The sequence below is a fragment of the Nelumbo lutea genome, chromosome 3 (assembly GCF_056320005.1).
Source record: "Nelumbo lutea isolate HS-2025 chromosome 3, American lotus-T2T, whole genome shotgun sequence".
Taxonomy (NCBI): domain Eukaryota; kingdom Viridiplantae; phylum Streptophyta; class Magnoliopsida; order Proteales; family Nelumbonaceae; genus Nelumbo; species Nelumbo lutea.
Window position 1 is genome coordinate 94,601,620 of NC_142686.1, and position 18,024 is coordinate 94,619,643.

The window sequence follows — 18,024 nt, forward strand, 5'->3', positions numbered from 1 at the left end:
TAAGCCATTGATACTAAAGGAAAATTGGAAAATAAATTAACTTTTGAAAATATATTGGAAGGGTTTAAAGTAGTGACTGATATGAAGAAAAAATTTAGAAAATAAATATTCTAGTTAAAAGTAATTATATAGATACTTTAGACATTTTTATACTTTTTATTAGAGGATTCTAACAAAAGAATCTATATGCAACTTCATCAAAATTCAAGGGAAATAATTGAAGTTATCGAACTTTAGGATAGGTTTCAGCAACAACAGTAAAAAATACTGGAGGTTTTAACAATTTACACTTTTTCAAAAATCAATGTGTAAAGTGCCACTAAAAATATGATATAGCGGCAATTAATTTAGGGATACTTTGGAAAATGCCATATGTATATATATCTTTTGTTAGTGGCAATTATTCATAAGCGCCATTAAAGACCAATGACATTTGCTCATTAAACACTAGATGTGTAAAGTGGGCTGTGTCGGGCTGACTCTCGAATTTGGCTGGCTCGCAGGCCATCACAGGTTGTGCCACCCTCCCTAGGGAAAAGTTTGGAGGTCAGCCTGGCACGGCCCACGACCCAAGTTTGTGTGGGCCCATGTCGTGCTACGAGTCAGGTTCGTCCATGGGGCAAGCCTTGGTCTAAGTCGGGCTATGGATCGGATCAAAGCTATTTTTGTCTATTTATTTAAAAAATTTAAAAAATTAAAAATTTAATTTTATATGAATTTTGATGTATACAATTGCTTATATATAATAATTAAATAAATTAGTATAATAAAATTAAAAACAATTGCTTATTTTATTAATATATTATTATATAATTATAATTTATATAATGTATTATATATTATATATAATATATATAAATAATATATACGAGTCGTGCTATGCCAAGCCACAGGAAGCACGGTCCGCTTCGTCGTACCGTGCCGACCTGGCCCATGGACCTAAAACCTAGGCCTAATACGGCATGGACCATCGTATCGGGTCGAGCCGCTGGCAGCACGGGTTTTTTTGCCCTCTATTAAACACTTAGATCAACGGCTTGGATCATTTTAGATTATTTAATCAATGAAAATAAAAAAAAAACATATTGCGCAGGTTTTTTGCCCACGTTGAATTAACTCTCCCACAATATTCGACGATTGAGTTCTTCGTCATCCCCAATTCCACTCTGCTCTCTCTTGCATGCTTTCTCCAACTGAATATAACAGGTACACTTTCTTTCTTTCTAGCTTCTTCTTCTTCTTCTTCTTCTTCTTCTTCTTCTTCTTCTTCTTCTCTACAATGGAATTGGTAATGCTAATGGTTGGAACTAATTAGGGTAATCACGTTTTTTGTTTGTGCATGATTGATGAAATCTGGAAATTTTATTTTTAACCTTTTGTCTTCTTCTTTGCAATCAAATAGGGAAACCTCTTCTTCTTCTTGATTGCAACCGAGTAGGTAATGTAATCGTTGAAACCGAATAACGCAACCACATCACACTTTATTTGTTCGTGATTACCCTATTCGGTTGAACAGAATAGGGTAATCACGTTTTTTGTTTGTGCATGATTGATAAAATCTGGAAATTTTATTTTTGACATGTTGTCTTCTTCTTTGCAATCAAACAAGGCAACCTCTTGTTCTTCTTGTCTGCAACCGAGTAGGTATTATAATCATTGAAACCGAATAGGGCAACCGGAGAGTGATCGTTTGAATCATTTAAGCAAGGTTTCTTGACCCTCCATATTCTAAGGTGCTTAGTATACTGTTTACATTGGTTTCTGTAGATTGCTTCAGAACTGAATACTGATTTCTGCAATTCTTACTAGGACTATTAAAATTTTTATTCAACATGTACAACTCTCTATGTTTATATTGCTCTCAGATCTGAGTAACTTGTCAATTGTCGTAAAGTAAATCCAGTTCATGTTGAGTTTGTAAGCTGAGTAATTTGCATAGTTCTTTGGCTTTTTTTTTAATGATATTTTCGTAACATTTCTATTAGTTCTTATAACATATGGGTTTATAAACTAATATTTATACCGTAAAATCAACAAATAAAAATATTGTTTTTATTAGTTTTACTCTCCAAGGGTCCTTTGGTTGGTATTTTAACTCTTTGACTGTTTGACATCTATATGACAACCTTGAACCTATGTTATATTCCATATACCTCTCTCCTTTTCATACCCATAAACCATAATTCTATATCATAAATTATAATCCTATATTATAACTGTATTTCTAGAGAATATAGGTGATATGTAAACTAGAGTTCAAGAATCTGGCAACTCCTGTTACTCTGGTCCTCTGCTTTGAAGAAAACTAGATATAAGACAGGGATTTGTAAAGAAGCTTGCAGATGCAATTTATGGAGGCTAGGTGTATTTGATTTTGTTTTCCGTGGTCATTTTTATGTTGTAGAATTGTTTTTGCTAATGAGTGAGTATGCTCCAAAGACTTCCTATAATCATTGGCCTTGGAGGCTTTTGATTCCCTTTTGGTCAGTACATTCCTTTGTAATCAATTTCCCTTTTTTTCTTTAATGAAAATTTTATTTTATTATAAAAAAAAGGAAACTCTGAAGCTTTTGAAACCTAAAATGTATCATCACACACATTATCTTTAGTCCTCTAGCTCTAATCCCCCCTCCCAAAATGAGTCCATAAATTTACAACCAACAACCTAACTTCCATTGGACATCAATTTTGGGATGATGCAATTGTGAGGGGAAATAAAAAGAAACGAAAGAAAAAACAAGCATAAAAAACATGCGGGTTTTATATGGTTTGACATTTTTTGCCCATGTCCATGGAAGATCCCTACAAAACTCACCATTCTCAATTTAACTTTGTACAGCCCTAGTGAACAATCTAGTATATATATTCAGAGATTACTGAATTAGGTTTTCTTGAGGTTCCTAATTTGTTTGCAACCAAGAATGAAACTTTTATTGAAAATACCACTCTATGGTTGGCATATGGATGAATTTAACATTACCATTTGGGTTGGGGTTCTGTCCCCTAGACCCTAATGCCCTGCCATCAATGCACAGATAATGGGTTTTGAGTGTAAGGGTGTAGTACCTCTGTAAAGCCTTCATAAAGTACTGGATTTGAACAATGTTGATTGCAGTGTGTGTGTTGGGGTCTTTCCTTGTCTCTCTTATTTTGGTCCAAAGACTAAGGCAAGAAGTGTACTTGGAAAAAGAAATTTTGTTTTTGGCCTGTCTCTCCTGTGGAACTTACTAATAGATCAAAGGTAGGCCTTACGTGAAAATGGTCAACGATCCAGTGCTGTAAGGTGGATATAGGTTTACCAATCTCAAAATGCCCTCTTTCTAGAATGATAAAGTTTTCTCTGCCAAAAAAGTACAAGTAGCAGAAGTTGATGTAGGGTTACTTGCATGTGGTGATATTATAGTGGAGGTTAGAAATCCTGAATTAAAGGTGATATCTCTCATGAAATTTTTATCTGGATCTGACCTAGTCAGAAATCCTGAGTGAAGGCAGATAATTATAGAACCTTTTGCAAAGTGCAACTAGAGATGTAGGTACGTCCTTGTGCTGAAACAATGAAATTGATGGCAATATAAGAAGCAACATTGAGAAATACAGTACAACATGGAACGTAATGAGCTTCCCTTCAAGGGTAAGACAGAGCAAAATGCAATATGGTGATAATACTATCCGTTCCCCATCTCCCAGCATGACTTTAACTTTCTCATATAAGGAGACTTTGTCAACACCAAACCCCAAAATCAAATTGTCATCACCATTTTCTGAAATAGAAGACAACACTTAAGTGAGAATGTTATCACCATTGCCATCAACACTATGCCAGATTTTGGGTATTTGTGTTGCTTTATTAGGACTGGAATAATTTAAGCATGCAATTCTTCTTAAGATTCCCAACCATATTTATACATAGTTGTATGAATCTTCATTTTGGTTTGGGTTTTGAGATCTCATGGTGTTCATATGTTTCCAACCATATTTGTACAAGCAATGTTTCCTTTAAAAATCAATATTATTGGAAGCTAAACCAGGCCTAGAGACCCCTAGGACCTGAACTAGAATGTGATTGGGTCGTGGGTTGTTGGGTCAACCTAGATTTTAGGTGGATGCCATGAGCCCACAACAAGATGTTGGTAGTCCTTTTCATTCTACTTTCTTCTCCCTTCCCAAGGAAAAAGGATATATTTTATTGAGGTGCATAAGGGTTGGTATCCTTTGGTTTGTATGGGAAACCAAGCAATTCTACCTTGAACAACTTTAGTTTCTTGGATATTTTGCTTATTCATATTTTTCCTTGAAGCATCCTAATATATATTTCTTTGGATACCGATGAAATAGGGAAAGAGAATGGTCTTGTTGGCTTGAGGCTTTCATTGCTATTAGGAAAATGTTATCTTCTTACACATAAAATGGTGGAAGTGTAGATGCTTATATCTTGGTGTACCCAGGGTTACCAATAATGGATAAAAGTTGGATTCATGAACCAAGGTATCTCAATCAATAATTCCTCATTCTATTCTTTTATCCTTTTCCAAAATGAATTTCTTAACCAATACTTAGAATTATTGTTGGATAATTATAGGTTGTCCCAAGCATACCTAAATGGAGTTGACCAATTCCTTGATTTTGCCTTTAGTAATTCAGGTCGTGATGGTTGTATCCGGTGTCCCTGCAATAGATGTAATAATTGCTTATGGTTTGAAAGACAAGAAGCATGCGATCTAATTATATGTGAGGGGTTTAATACAAATTACACCAATTGGACATTTCATGGGGAAGATAGGTCTTTTGTTATGCCTGAAGGTGGAGATACTATGCATGATGTTTCAGACTCAAGCGATGACATGCATGGGTTATTGCATGATGCATTCGGATTTTCAAACTTGGGAGATGAGGCAAGTGAGGCAGAGCATAGACCTAGATATGGACATAATGAAGAATATGAGAAGTTTTTTAAATTGCTTCAAGGTGCTAATAAGGAATTATATCCAGGTTGTAAGAAATTTACCAAATTGTCATTCATTGTTCGATTATATCATATAAAGTGTCTTTTTGGATTAAAGGAGGCACTTCCTATGGGTGAAACACTACCAAACTCTTTCTATGAAACCAAGAAGATTATTACCGACTTGGGACTAAAATATAGAAAAATTGATGCCTGCAAAAACGATTGTATGGTATATTGGAAGCAAGCTGCTAATGATCAATCATGTCCTAAGTGTGGCGCTTCTAGGTGGAAAATGCCAGGGAATTTAAATGGTGAGATAAGATCTTCTTCAAAGAATAAAAAATTTCTAGAGAAGGTATTGCACCATTTTCCATTGATATCAAGGCTCTAGAGGTTATTCATGTCACCAAATACATCTTCTCTTTCGAGATGGCATGAGGATGGCCGCACCAAAAATGGGGTATTGAGGCATCCTGCTGACTCCCCAGCTTGGAAGGCATTTGACAATTTGCATCCAGATGTTACTTTAGATGGTCGTAATGTGAGACTTGGTTTGGCATTAGATGGTTTTAATCCATTTAGGACAATGAGCATTAATCATAGCACATGGCCTGTTGTTTTTATGGTATATAATTTTCCATTATGGCTGTGCATGAAGCAACCATATTTCATCATATCTTTACTTATTTCTAGTCCCTCTTGACCGGGTAATGACATTGATGTATACTTACAACCTGTGATGGATGAGATGAAGGAATTATGGGAAGTTAGAGTGGAGACATATGATGCTTTTAAGTAAAAGAATATTTCGATTGCATAAAACAGTAATGTAAACTATCAGTGATTTTCCCTGATATGCTTCTCTATCTGGATGGAGCACTAAAGGCTACTATGCTTGTCCTTGTTGCAATAAGGATTGCAGTTCTCAATACTTGAAGGATAGTCATAAGGTATGTTACATGGGTCATCGACGATTCCTCTTGTTTGATTATAGATTCAGAAAAGATAAGAGGTTTTTCAATGGCAAGGAAGAAATCCGTGATGCACCAACTACATTGCATGGGTCTAATGTTCTAGCTCAGTTGGAGGGTATTACTTTTACATTTGGGAAAGGAAATGATGGAACAACTAGGAAAAGGAAAGGACCTGATGACAATTCTGTTAATTTCTATAATTGGAAGAAAAAATGTATCTTCTTTGAGTTGCCATATTGGAAGGACAATTTGTTGTGTCACAATTTGGATGTGATGCATATTGAAAAGAATGTGTGTGATAGTGTGATTGCAACTTTATTGAATATCAAGGATAAGACGAAGGATGATATGCATGCTCGTCTTGATTTAAGATGTATGGGTATAAGAGAAGCACTCCACCCACAATCTACCGTAGGAGGGAAGACATATTTGCCTTCTGTCTGCTTCACACTATTATCAAGGGATAAAGAAATTTTCTACAAACTATTGAGGGAGTTAAAAGTTCCTGATGGATATTCTTCTAACATTTCAGGACATGTGAATTTAAAGGAGCGTAAGATTTTAGGGCTTAAGAGCCATGATTGTTATATTTTGATGCAACAACTACTCCCTTTAGCTATACGAAAAATTTTCTTAAAAGTCAGTTCAATTTTGGTTGAACTAAGAAATTTCTTCATGGGACTATGTTCCAAAGTTGGTCAAATAAAGGAGTTTGAACAACTGGAATCTCAAATTGTACTTACACTTTGCCACTTAGAAAGGATTTTTCCTCCATCATTTGATAAGTGAGGCAAGGATCGGTGGTCCAGTACAATATCGCTGGATGTATCCTATTGAAAGGTAAATTGATTGGTAATTCTTCATTGATTTATGTCATGTTATAAAAATGTCATTTAATAGATAGAAATGTTAATTATAGGTATTTACTCACATTGAAGTCCTATGTGTGAAATATAAGTCGATTAGAGGGTTCTATTGCTGAAGGATATATAGTAGAGGAGTGCTTGACATTCTGTTCAAGATATTTGCATAATGTAGAGACAAGGTTAAGCTGACCTGTACGGAATGATGACCATGAAAACCTTATAGTTGAAGAACAATCATTTATTTTCTAACAAAGGGGTCTTGCTATAGGAAAGGTTGATACATTGGAGTTAGATCATGATTCATATATACAAGCTCATCGATATATGTTATTTAACCATGACAAACTTCGTCCCTTTCATGAGTTATTCTCAAACTTCCACTCTTAATTTTATCAAATTAAAAGATAAAATTATCTTATGCATTTTAATTCGCATGTAGGGAACATATGAAGTTTCTTAAGTGGCAACATCATCGTGCACAACCATAGGAAATTGAACGTATTCATAATAATACATTTCATACGTGGTTTAGGGATCATGTAAGTGATTTAGATTTTACCATGATATTTAGTGTATTCTCAAGAATTTAGACTAATTTCTTTTATATCTATATAGATTTATGAATTATGTCATTCAAATGCTGAGCAAGTACTAGAAGGAATAAGATGGATGGCTATTGGTCCAAACAAGGTTGTAAGGAGATTTAAGGGCTATATTATAAATGGCTTTAGGTTCCACACCAAGGATCGTGAGTAGAGAAGAACACAAAATAGCGAAGTTATCATAACTACCAAAACATCAAGCTTTGTGAGTGGCGATGATATGAATCCTATTGTTGATGTAGCATATTATGGTGTCTTAACCGAAGTCATTGAGTTGGACTATAATGGGGGTAGAAAGGTTGTAATGTTCAAGTGTGATTGGGTTGATGTTCTATCCCAAGGTAGAGGCATCAAGACAGACGAATTGGGTTTCATCCTTGTGAATTTAAAACAGCTTTGCCACACTGGTCAACATTTATCTAATGAGGCATTTGTGTTCGCGTCTCAAGTTGAGCAAGTGTTTTATGTTCAAGATCTCATTGATACAGATTGACATATTGTTACGAGGACAAGACCTAGAGACTTATTTGATATGCAAGGGGAAACACCGAATGAAGATGTTGATCAATACTTGTAGAGCCATCCTTGTACCAATCAATGTTTAGAAGATGCTACAACTATTGGTGATGTTGATAATAATCGGGTTAGGGAAAATGTTGAAGGGACTACAATTGACACACCTTTACCACCTATTGTGTCAATGGAAATGAATGATTCATATGACATTGAGCTTAGATATATTCATGATAGTGATATTATGTTTGGTGATAATGAAGAAGGCACAGAATATAGAACACCCTTAACTGTGACTGAAACCCAGCAAACATGAAGCTTTACCATCAAGCCAGCTGCCATTTTTTCACAGATTAAAGCTTTCTATACACATATCACATTGCTTCCTGCAAAAGAAAAACTCATAAATCAAATCAGATATAAAATAAAGAGGAATGAATGATGTAGAGCTGCATACAAAACTTCAAAATTAAGGCTTAGTTTGTTTGTAGTATGGTATAGATGCAAGGGAGCATAATTAGTCTAAGTGTAAAATCTGGTTTACTTTTGCTTTGGATTTAATTGTCTTATTTATTTGTGAAAAATAAAATAAGAAGAAATGATTGGTTGGGACCAAAAATGATTTAATTGTCATATAGTTGGGAAGCTTAGATGATGATGATGATGATTATAGAAGCATGACAGTTCTGAAATAGATGATTGGTTGATTCCAGAAAATGTAGATTTTTTTTTTTTAAATTCTAGAAAATGTAGATCTTAGCAAACTATATACTTGGTTTGCTTGATTCTAGAAATGATGATGATGCTTTTTTTTTTTTTTTTAAATTCCAGCAAACTATACACTTGATTCCAGAAAAATGTAGATATTTATTTATTTTTTAAATTCCAGGAATGATGATGATGCTTTCTTAAGGTCGTTCTACACATGCATTATAATAGGATTTCCAGATGATGTTGGCAATTGAAATTGACCTGTTCTTGGTTATTAGCAGCCGCAGTTCATGCTGATTTTCCTTGGTTGTTGAACTAAATGGGTTGTTTTCTTTCTTTTTTTTCTTTTCTCTGTAGATCTCCTAACCGAATGATGGTTGCCCAATATCTGACATGTATTCAGTTAAAACTACTTTTTGTTATAGACAACCTTGGTCTATCCCAAAGATACTTAGATTTATTCATTCAAACCTTATTCTCTAAGACCAATTAATATGTAGGGTCCATGCAACAAACACATTGCATCTTCTTTTGAGTTACCTTCGTTCTATGTGCACATTATGGTCATTTCTTGTCTGGTTTGAATACCGTTTGCTATTATGGTAGCCTTCTATGGGTCCAGCCATCTTTTGTTTTAATGGTTAGCACATATGAACCAACTATACACATGGTTAGCGATTTAGGATTAGGCTAGTGGAGATAGATAACAGGCTAGGTATTGGTAGCTAATGAGTGTTCAGAAGAGGTAAAGAGGATGGGAAAAAAGGGGATGGATTTCACTGTGAGTAAACAGTCTTCAATGAGCTCATTTTATAACAGTAACTTGTCTTAATGAATTAGTAACGTGTCTTAATGCTTTTGATCAGTGTTCACTTCAAGGTGTTGGGTTGGGCTAGAACTGGAATGGATTAGCCTGGTGCATCAGACCATAATTGTCACCCATAGCCTTCTTAAGTATTCCTGATCTCTTGGGTTGAGAAATAAGAACTCGCAAATCTCCAATATAGTAGGGCACATAAGTGTGGAGTGTGGTCAAGTTAGATCAACCCTAATCCAACCCAAATTTTTTTTAACCCCAATCCTAACACTAACTCAAACAGAAGGGATCAGCTTGGATTTGGGTTAGCCTGATTTATTTTATTTTATTTTATTTTTTTGAGCTTCACCAATTTGTGCATTGTTATATGTATAAAGACAAAGTTATGGTGCTTGAGAAGTATCATATTACCCATACACCATGCCTTTCTACGACAAACCAACCAAGAGAATTTAAAATGTTGTCACATAAATATAACTTACAGAATTAATTATAACATGAATAAACTCCATGACTCCTTAATTGACTCTGCTCCTGATCTTACAAGCCCGAGTCAACAACCCAAATTGATGAGCTATGGCGTTCAATTAATTTCATTCATTCATATGGTTGATTCTATTTTAAGTATTAAATAAATTATATATAACTTTTATAAAAAATCCTATATTTTTAAGGAACCTAGTCTTGATATGTCTTTCTCACAATCTCACTCTATAAATATACCCTATTTCTAAAATATTTGTAAATAATTAGAGGGCTTGAGATCTATTAAACTATTTGTAGGATTTTGTTGTCTAGTCTGCCTAGAAAGTCATTTTCGGATGTGCTTTCAAAGTCAAAATTCTATCACATTATGTCCACAAAAAATCCATTAAAGATCATAATCTCATATTGTCACTCCATGTGTGGCCCCCCTCATTCCCCAGTTAATCAGTTCAACAGATTTGAATGACCTAGGAATATGGGTTTTCTTTGATATGAAGAATAAAAGCAGGAGACATCTATTCAACAGATTTGAAGACCTAGGAATCTTTCATGCCATAGGCTAGTGGCTTAAAAGGGCTTCATCTGTTCTCTAGGCCATCTTCACTCACTGATAGTCTATTAGATTTATTCTTGGTTTGATGTAAGTTGTTCAGGAGGGTTTTGGTTTCTTCCCCAGATCTCTAGAACTCACCAACTTCCATTTAGCAGGAATGACATGGTCAATTCTGTAGTAAGCTAGTCCAAGCCGGATTTGTCCACATTATCTTTGTTCCCCATTATGAAGTACAGTGAGAGAGTAGTAGAGGGCTTAGCGGTTTAGAGCTTGATATAGCAAATGCATTATACATGGGCTGAGGGTTGTGCCCAACTCTACCCCAGTAGAGTCTCATGTGTATGATTCCTTTCCTGTGCAGTCTGCAAGGAAATCTGTCCCATACAAAAGCTAGGACAATAAGACAAGGTGGCTTGCGTCTGGGGCTACAGGGCTTGACATATAGTTTCAGTTTGGGGCTCACAAATTTGTCAGGTGTCACTATCAGGACCCACCACTAGATGGGGGTCCCACTGCTTTACCTATCAAGTGATCAGCTTACTTTTAAGTTTTTAACCAACTGACTTATCTATGATCTGGGGGTATTAAGGGGTAGTAAACTTGTTGCAGAACTTATTCCAAAAGAACCCATCTTTGTACTCAAAATGTTTTCCGGCTGATTTGTGGTCAAACTAACTATTGTTCATGATGGGGGCCCATCAGGGGGTTGGTTCAGAAGCAATAGAAATTAGACAGCTGGGTTGTTATGGGGCCAGGACCATATGCATTTTGATGTCTCCTGCAGCCTCAAACCAGGGAGAGCTTTGGCCAACACCAAAAGCTTGACAACACACACTGAGTTGTGCTATTGAATATGAAGGTTTGCAAATGAACAAACTATCAGCAGAACATTGGAGGTGGGAGAGTCCTGATAAAGAATCCTTTAATAGAAATATGACCCAAAAACCCATTAGTGTGAAGGTGGATGCTAATTCATTTTTGGTCTATAACATGCTTTAAGTTTCAAAATATAACACCAAACAAATTAGACTAGTGGAAAGGAAACAATAAAAAATGAATAATGTAGGCTAGGCAGTACCTGTGATGTTGCACTAAAATCTGAACTTTTCTCAACTAAAATGTCCAGTTTCTCACCTCGTGCAAGCACACTATCAATAGTCTTATGCTGTATCAAACAGAAAAAGGAAAGGTAAATAAAATAGAGGAAAAAACATAAGAATAAAACAATCAACATGACTGCTTTTTTTAAACAAAAGTCTCATTGAAATTAGATTTAAACAAAAGATATCATTTATCAACTTTGATTTTCAATTTTAAAAGCATGTTTGTCCAAAGTGAATGAACATGCAGTTTTCTATTATCTACAAAAATTCAATCCTTAGCAGGTAATCTCCATGATTAGAGAACATAATAGAATTTGATATCTTAATACGAGCAATTGCTCAAAATTAAGTTTTGGTGAAGCCCACATTCATCCAAAAGAGTTGTCATATAGTCAACCCAAAACTTGAAATGTTTCCAAAGAATGTTAAAAGTATGAAATTGAGAAGCAAGGCTCTGTTTTTTTTTTTTTTGTTTTTTTTTTTTGATACAATGAGAGATGAACCAAGACTCTATTTAAAAAGACTTTACTACACAAAATTCTTGATAACTAGAAGAGTTCGTTTTTTAACAAGTAAAAGTGTAATTGTATTAAGAGAGGAAGAGATTACCTCAAAACATAGTAACTGATGCATAGAGCATGGATCAGAAAATACAGAAGTTTCAACAAGCTCAATACAAACACCCTTCAAAGCATAAGCAGAAGAAAATTTGAAGGTTTTCTTCTTCCATTTAGTTTAGTTGACACGATGAAAATCCATGTTTTGAAGAAGTCATAGTTTTTACATTTTTTTGGTTTAATATGTAACAAAACAACTAGTTATTATACATTTATTATGATGGATGTATAGAAACTCTAAAATTTTGATATATATGGATATATTATTCTTTGTTATTGAATTACTTGTAGTTTAAAGTTACAAATACAAAAATATGATATTTTGCATCAACAGGTATTATAGGTTTGGCAACTTATGAATTCATTATTATTTAAATTAATCTATACAAATTGATATAGCGGTGGTTATAATTGCCACCATACACTACCAATATCTGTCGCTATAAATCTATCAACTTTCATAGTGGCAGATATAACCACCGTTATACATAAAATATACGACGCAAAGTAGTTTATAGCAGTGGTTATATCCATCGCTATATATACAATATATGCCACAAATTAATTTATAGCAACGAATATAATCGCTGTTATATGTAATATATATGCCACACAATTGGTTATAGCGGCGGTTATATCCACCGGTATATGATTTATATTGACAAAATATCACTTTTAGTGCCGGTTACAAACACCATTATATCATATACATATGTCGTGATTCTAATCTATAGGCTGCGTTTGGTTGGAGTGCAAATCTGAATCGTTGCAAATTTGCACTCCGGTTCAGATTTGCATCTGTTTTGTAAGCATTAAAAAATGCATCGATTTTCGATGCAAAATTATATATACACTCGAGTTTGCATCGAAAATGAGAGAGAATTTTGTTTTCAAAAAATCGAAGTAAAATTTGTTATATTTCTCGGTCGAAGTAAATGGAATATAGTTTTGTATCCATTCTCAGGTGAAGAGAAAAACCCTCGAAGAGAGAAAAGAGAACAATTCTAAGCCTCGATAAAGGAAACGATCTCTACTTTCGATTTCTAAAAATGAGTGATGCAACTCTATTCTTCGATTTATTGATCTCTTAGAGATATTACTTCGATCTATTCGATTTTTGTAATGATCTCTACTTATGAATATTTTTTTTTCATTTCGAGTTCGTTTTCCCCATCGAAATAAAGATCTGACCCTACTTTCGATTTGTGAATAGCAAAATCACCCAACCTTACTTTTGCTCCAACGTAGCTATCATCAGAACAACTGATTTCAAGTAAGCATACTCTCTACCTCCACTCTTTTCTATTTTTGCAAAATCACTTTAGACCATAGATTCTATCTTTATTTTTTGGTTCAACTTATTAGAGATAATTTTAGATTCTTTCTTCTTCATCTCAGCCACACAATCAAGATGTTTATTTCTTGCCAATTTAATTAAATGTCTTAAATGTACAGTTCTTTATTTTTGTAGATTAATAGTTAGTCCTTTTTTTGTAGGGATCTAAAATCCTTGTCGTTTTTCAGCTTTCTTAGGTACAATCTACATTCCAAGGCTCATGTTTATTGGGTTTAATTATAGATTTAAGTTTTCACTCAATAGGGTTAGGGTTTATTGTCAATTTGGTTTATTTAGGGTTTGATATGCTAAGTGAACTAGGGTATTGGAGATTTGATTGCCTAGATGTTATTACGATTATTATTATTTTTTATTTTGATGCTTTGGGATGTGATTATAAAATTGAGTTTCATATCGCTGAATATTTATTTGGACCAGAATAAGAATATTGTCCTTTTCACTTGGATTATTTGTTTTTACATAATTATGCTACATTTTAACAAATACAATAGAAGAATAAAATGCAATTGTATTTTCAGTATTGTTAAATTAGAGTAAAATGCAAATGTAGTGTTGTCACACTTGTCCAACATAAATTAGAATACCCAACAAGCATCATTTTCAACGTTTGCTCCCTGTTGTGAGTGGTGTGAGCTGGTTGTTTTGAATAGTGCAAACACACTTCTCTGTTCCAACGTTTGCTTCCTACTGTGAGTGGTGTGAGCTGGTTGTTTTGAATCCAGGTCCAGAAGCAATGTTTGCTTAAGAGCTGTTTGGAGCAAGACTGTTTTCCTTTACAATCACCTATGAAGAATTGAATACTGGGTTGGCTTGACTTGGATCAAAGCTATTAGAGGCTGAAGTCAAATAACTCATGGAAGGTGTAAGATATAAGTGCATTGAAAAAATGAAGCTAGTTTTCTTGATCTTTTATTTTACATGTTTGAAATTCTTGGGTTGATCATTTCTTTCTTTTTGAGGCTGATGTGGACGGAAATGGAACAATCGATTATATTGAATTTACTACTGCAACCATGCATAGGAACAAGCTAGAAAGAGACGAACATCTATATAAAGGCTTCTAGCATTTTGTTAAAGATCAGAGTGGATACATTTGTGACAGGATGCCCGGGCTGCTAATTCTATGCCATTTGGAAGCTCCATAGTTCCTAATGAAGAGGAGAGAGAAACTGGCTTACTTGGTAGAAAAGACCATTGCATTTGCATTGATGGTAGGAGTAGCTGGTTGTTTTTATGATGTTATTTTTTACTAAGATGCCTGTTGTATGCCCGAGCAGCTTGTTATTTTTTATATTTGTTTAATGGTGGGAGTAACTGAAGCACTATTTGGTAGTAAGAAACAGTTGAATTTGCATTGATGGAAACGCTAAACATCCACAAAAATTGTATTCTTATTTGCGTTTTTCTAAACAAATGAGTTGAGTGCAAAGTGGGTGTGTAAATCTTGAACCACTTTGCACTCACATGAATCAAACATTTTCGTTTTGCACTCTACAAATTTGCATTCATATTTCAACCAAACGGAGCCATAGTGGTGCCTTTGCGCTGTTAATTGCTTCCATGTTTTTAGTGAATGCCATGTTTTTAGTGACACATATTTCCGCTGTTAATTGCTGCCTTTGCGCCACTAAATTATAGTGATGTAGCGGTGGATGTTCTATTCGCCGCAAGTTGCTTTACCGATGCGACTTGTAGCAGTGGAAGTGTAACCGCCACTAATACGTTGCCACACATATAGTGGCGTATATCAGATGCTGTAGTGGCCAATCTATCCGATGCTATAGGTCAGTTTTCTTGTAGTGATGACTTGCTAACTGGGCCATTGTCGGCCCAAGTTCTGACAAGCTGTAAGCCCATTTGCCCACGCACACTGTCTTAGACCAATGATATTTATTCAGAAAAGTAACACCCACATGTAATGTCCTAAGAGTCTTTCATATGATTTTTTTTTTGGGGAAAATTCTCAATTAGTATAAGGTATATCATGTACTTTGGGCATAGTGTCACTTTGGTCCCCGAATTTTAAAACGTGATAATTCAGTATCTAAACTTTTAAAGCGTGTCAATTTAGTACATGCCGTTAATTATTCTATTAATCAGCCGTTACGTGGTATTTGAAAAGATACAAATGTCCTTTAAGTGTCATCTAATTCTCTTTATCAACCATCCAAACATTGGCAAGAACTGACCAATCCCAAATCCTTACCTCTTCTATTTAAAAAAGTTGGGGTCACATCCTAGTGGACATTCTAGTGACCCCAACTTTCTTGAATAAAAGAGGCAAGGATTTGGGATTGGTCAGTTCTTGCCAATGTTTGGATGGTTGATAAAGAGAATTAGATGACACTAGAAGGGGCATTTGTGTCTTTTCAAAATTTACTTAACTACTAGTTAATGGGCTAGTTAATGGCAGGTACTGGATTGGCACATTTTGAAAGTCCAGGTATTGAACTGCAACATTTTAAAGTTTGAAGAAAAAGTGGCACTAGGCTCATGTATATGGTATTAATCGGAAATTTTCCCCTTTTTATTTAAATCAAGATTCTGTTTGGCATCGATTCATTTATAGATAATGAATAAGGTGAAACAAATCACTTATGAAAAGCAATGGTTCCAAACAAGTTCTAAGAAACAATTGGATTTGATTCATGATTTGGGGTGGGGAGGTGCATAGTAGAGCGCATATGTGGCCCACTAGCCATACCAAGCATAGCCTATACTTTTAGGGATTTGATCCCATGCATCCCATATCAGTCATAAAATACATATAACCCTATTTTATGACTCGCATGGGCCTTATCATTGGTTCGACAGGCAGCCTGCTAAACAGTCATCATATTTAATTAATTTAATTTAGGGTCCATTTGTTTCTCATGCAGTCTGAATCGCAATCCCATAGTCTGTTTGGTTCATACATAAATGGGAATGTGAATTTAAATCAATAAGAGTGAGATTTCATTTCTAAGGGAGGGGCAGGGAATGGTCATTCCCTCAAACAAGGGAATGTTATTACAACAAGAATGGGAATGAGATTCCAATTCCGCCCAACCAAACAATTGGGATTGAAATAGCCCATTCAGATTCCAATTCCAAACTCCTATTCCTGTGAACCAAATGGGGTGTTATATTTGGAGGGTTGCTAAGTGACCATCTTGACAACTGGATCATCACAATTGGGATTGAAATAGCCCATTCAGATTCCAATTCCAAACTCCTATTCCTGTGAACCAAATGGGGCGTTATATTTGGAGGGTTGCTAAGTGACCATCTTGACAACTGGATCATCAGCGATTTGACTCATGACTCAAGAATATGAATCGAATTCAAGTGGGGCGTTATAATCTAAATTGCATTGCATATATTTTTATTTTGGGATTGAAATTTATTTAATCCCTTTTTTAGGGCTCAGTTTGTAAAAAGTACAAATACAAATATGTACAGGGTGAATACATACAAAATACAAAGTTTTGCACTCTACATATATGTATTTGTACTCCTTCCAATTCAAAAAGAATATAAATATAAATATGTATAGTACAAATACATAGAAAATACAAGGCTTTGCACTCTACATATTTCTATTTGTACTCCTTCCAAACTGAGCCAAAGTAAAAAAATAGATTGGCCTCCATTTAAGAAGGAAAAATCCTCTTGTATGAGGTGAAAAAGAGCAATATAATGCAAAAGCAATTATTTATGATGGAATTGAAGAAAGTAAGCGTAGAGATACTTGGCTTTGAGTTTCTTTGGGGTAATTGTAAGCAATGGATTAAGGAAATGGGAGTTGAACTTCACTGAGATTCAGTAGTACATGGGATAACTGGTGGAACTTAGCTACTAAAGTGAGACCATGGGCCACTTACAGAATAAATTATGCATAAAGCTCTAGATCTTGTTAGGCCCAGAAAGCCCATTATATAAATCCCATGGGGAAAACATTCTAAAATAAAAGCTTGATTTATGTGAAACTAAAATTTTAGATATTAAGATCAGATTCAATTAGTTGACAACTCTACAACCAAGACATTTTATTTGTACACTGAAGCTATGGTTAATTATATAAAACTATGGTAGTACAAATGATTTGGGTGTAAATTCTGAGTTATTTTGGTTTCTTTGTTTGATTGCAGTACAAATGATGCCAAATAAGACCTGAAGTTAGAATAAAGTTAGAAACCAAAACAAAATTAAACTAGAAATTTGCATTCTTTTCATTTGTGCTCTGGTACATTTGTATTAATGCAAATAAAATTGCACTGCAATCAAATGCAAACTAAAAACTTTCCCTCAACTTTCTGTATCATCACCATTTGAGTTATTTTAAAATTAGACTGCATTCATGCTTTCAGAGGATTAATTCTGATGAACTTTGTTATTCTAAGAATTATTTTAAGTTTGAATTTTTAAATTTTTTTTGGAATTATCCTATTTTTTGCTCAAAACCCATTTTAAGAATGGATTCTTTGAAGGAAAAAAAGAA

General features: G+C 34.6%; 1 long non-coding RNA gene across 3 annotated transcripts; it reads left to right on the forward strand.

Annotated features, from left to right (window-relative positions):
- Positions 1-1,077: 1,077 nt before the first annotated feature.
- Positions 1,078-14,938, forward strand: LOC148866968 (uncharacterized). 3 transcript variants are annotated; one of them, XR_016110865.1, is made up of 6 exons: positions 1,078-1,206; positions 1,403-1,438; positions 1,610-1,733; positions 7,225-7,324; positions 13,401-13,460; positions 14,267-14,938. It is a non-coding gene; the product is annotated as an uncharacterized LOC148866968 (long non-coding RNA). The 3 variants fall into 3 exon arrangements; XR_016110864.1 differs by lacking the exon at positions 7,225-7,324 and adding an exon at positions 13,685-13,720; XR_016110863.1 differs by lacking the exon at positions 7,225-7,324.
- Positions 14,939-18,024: the final 3,086 nt, after the last annotated feature.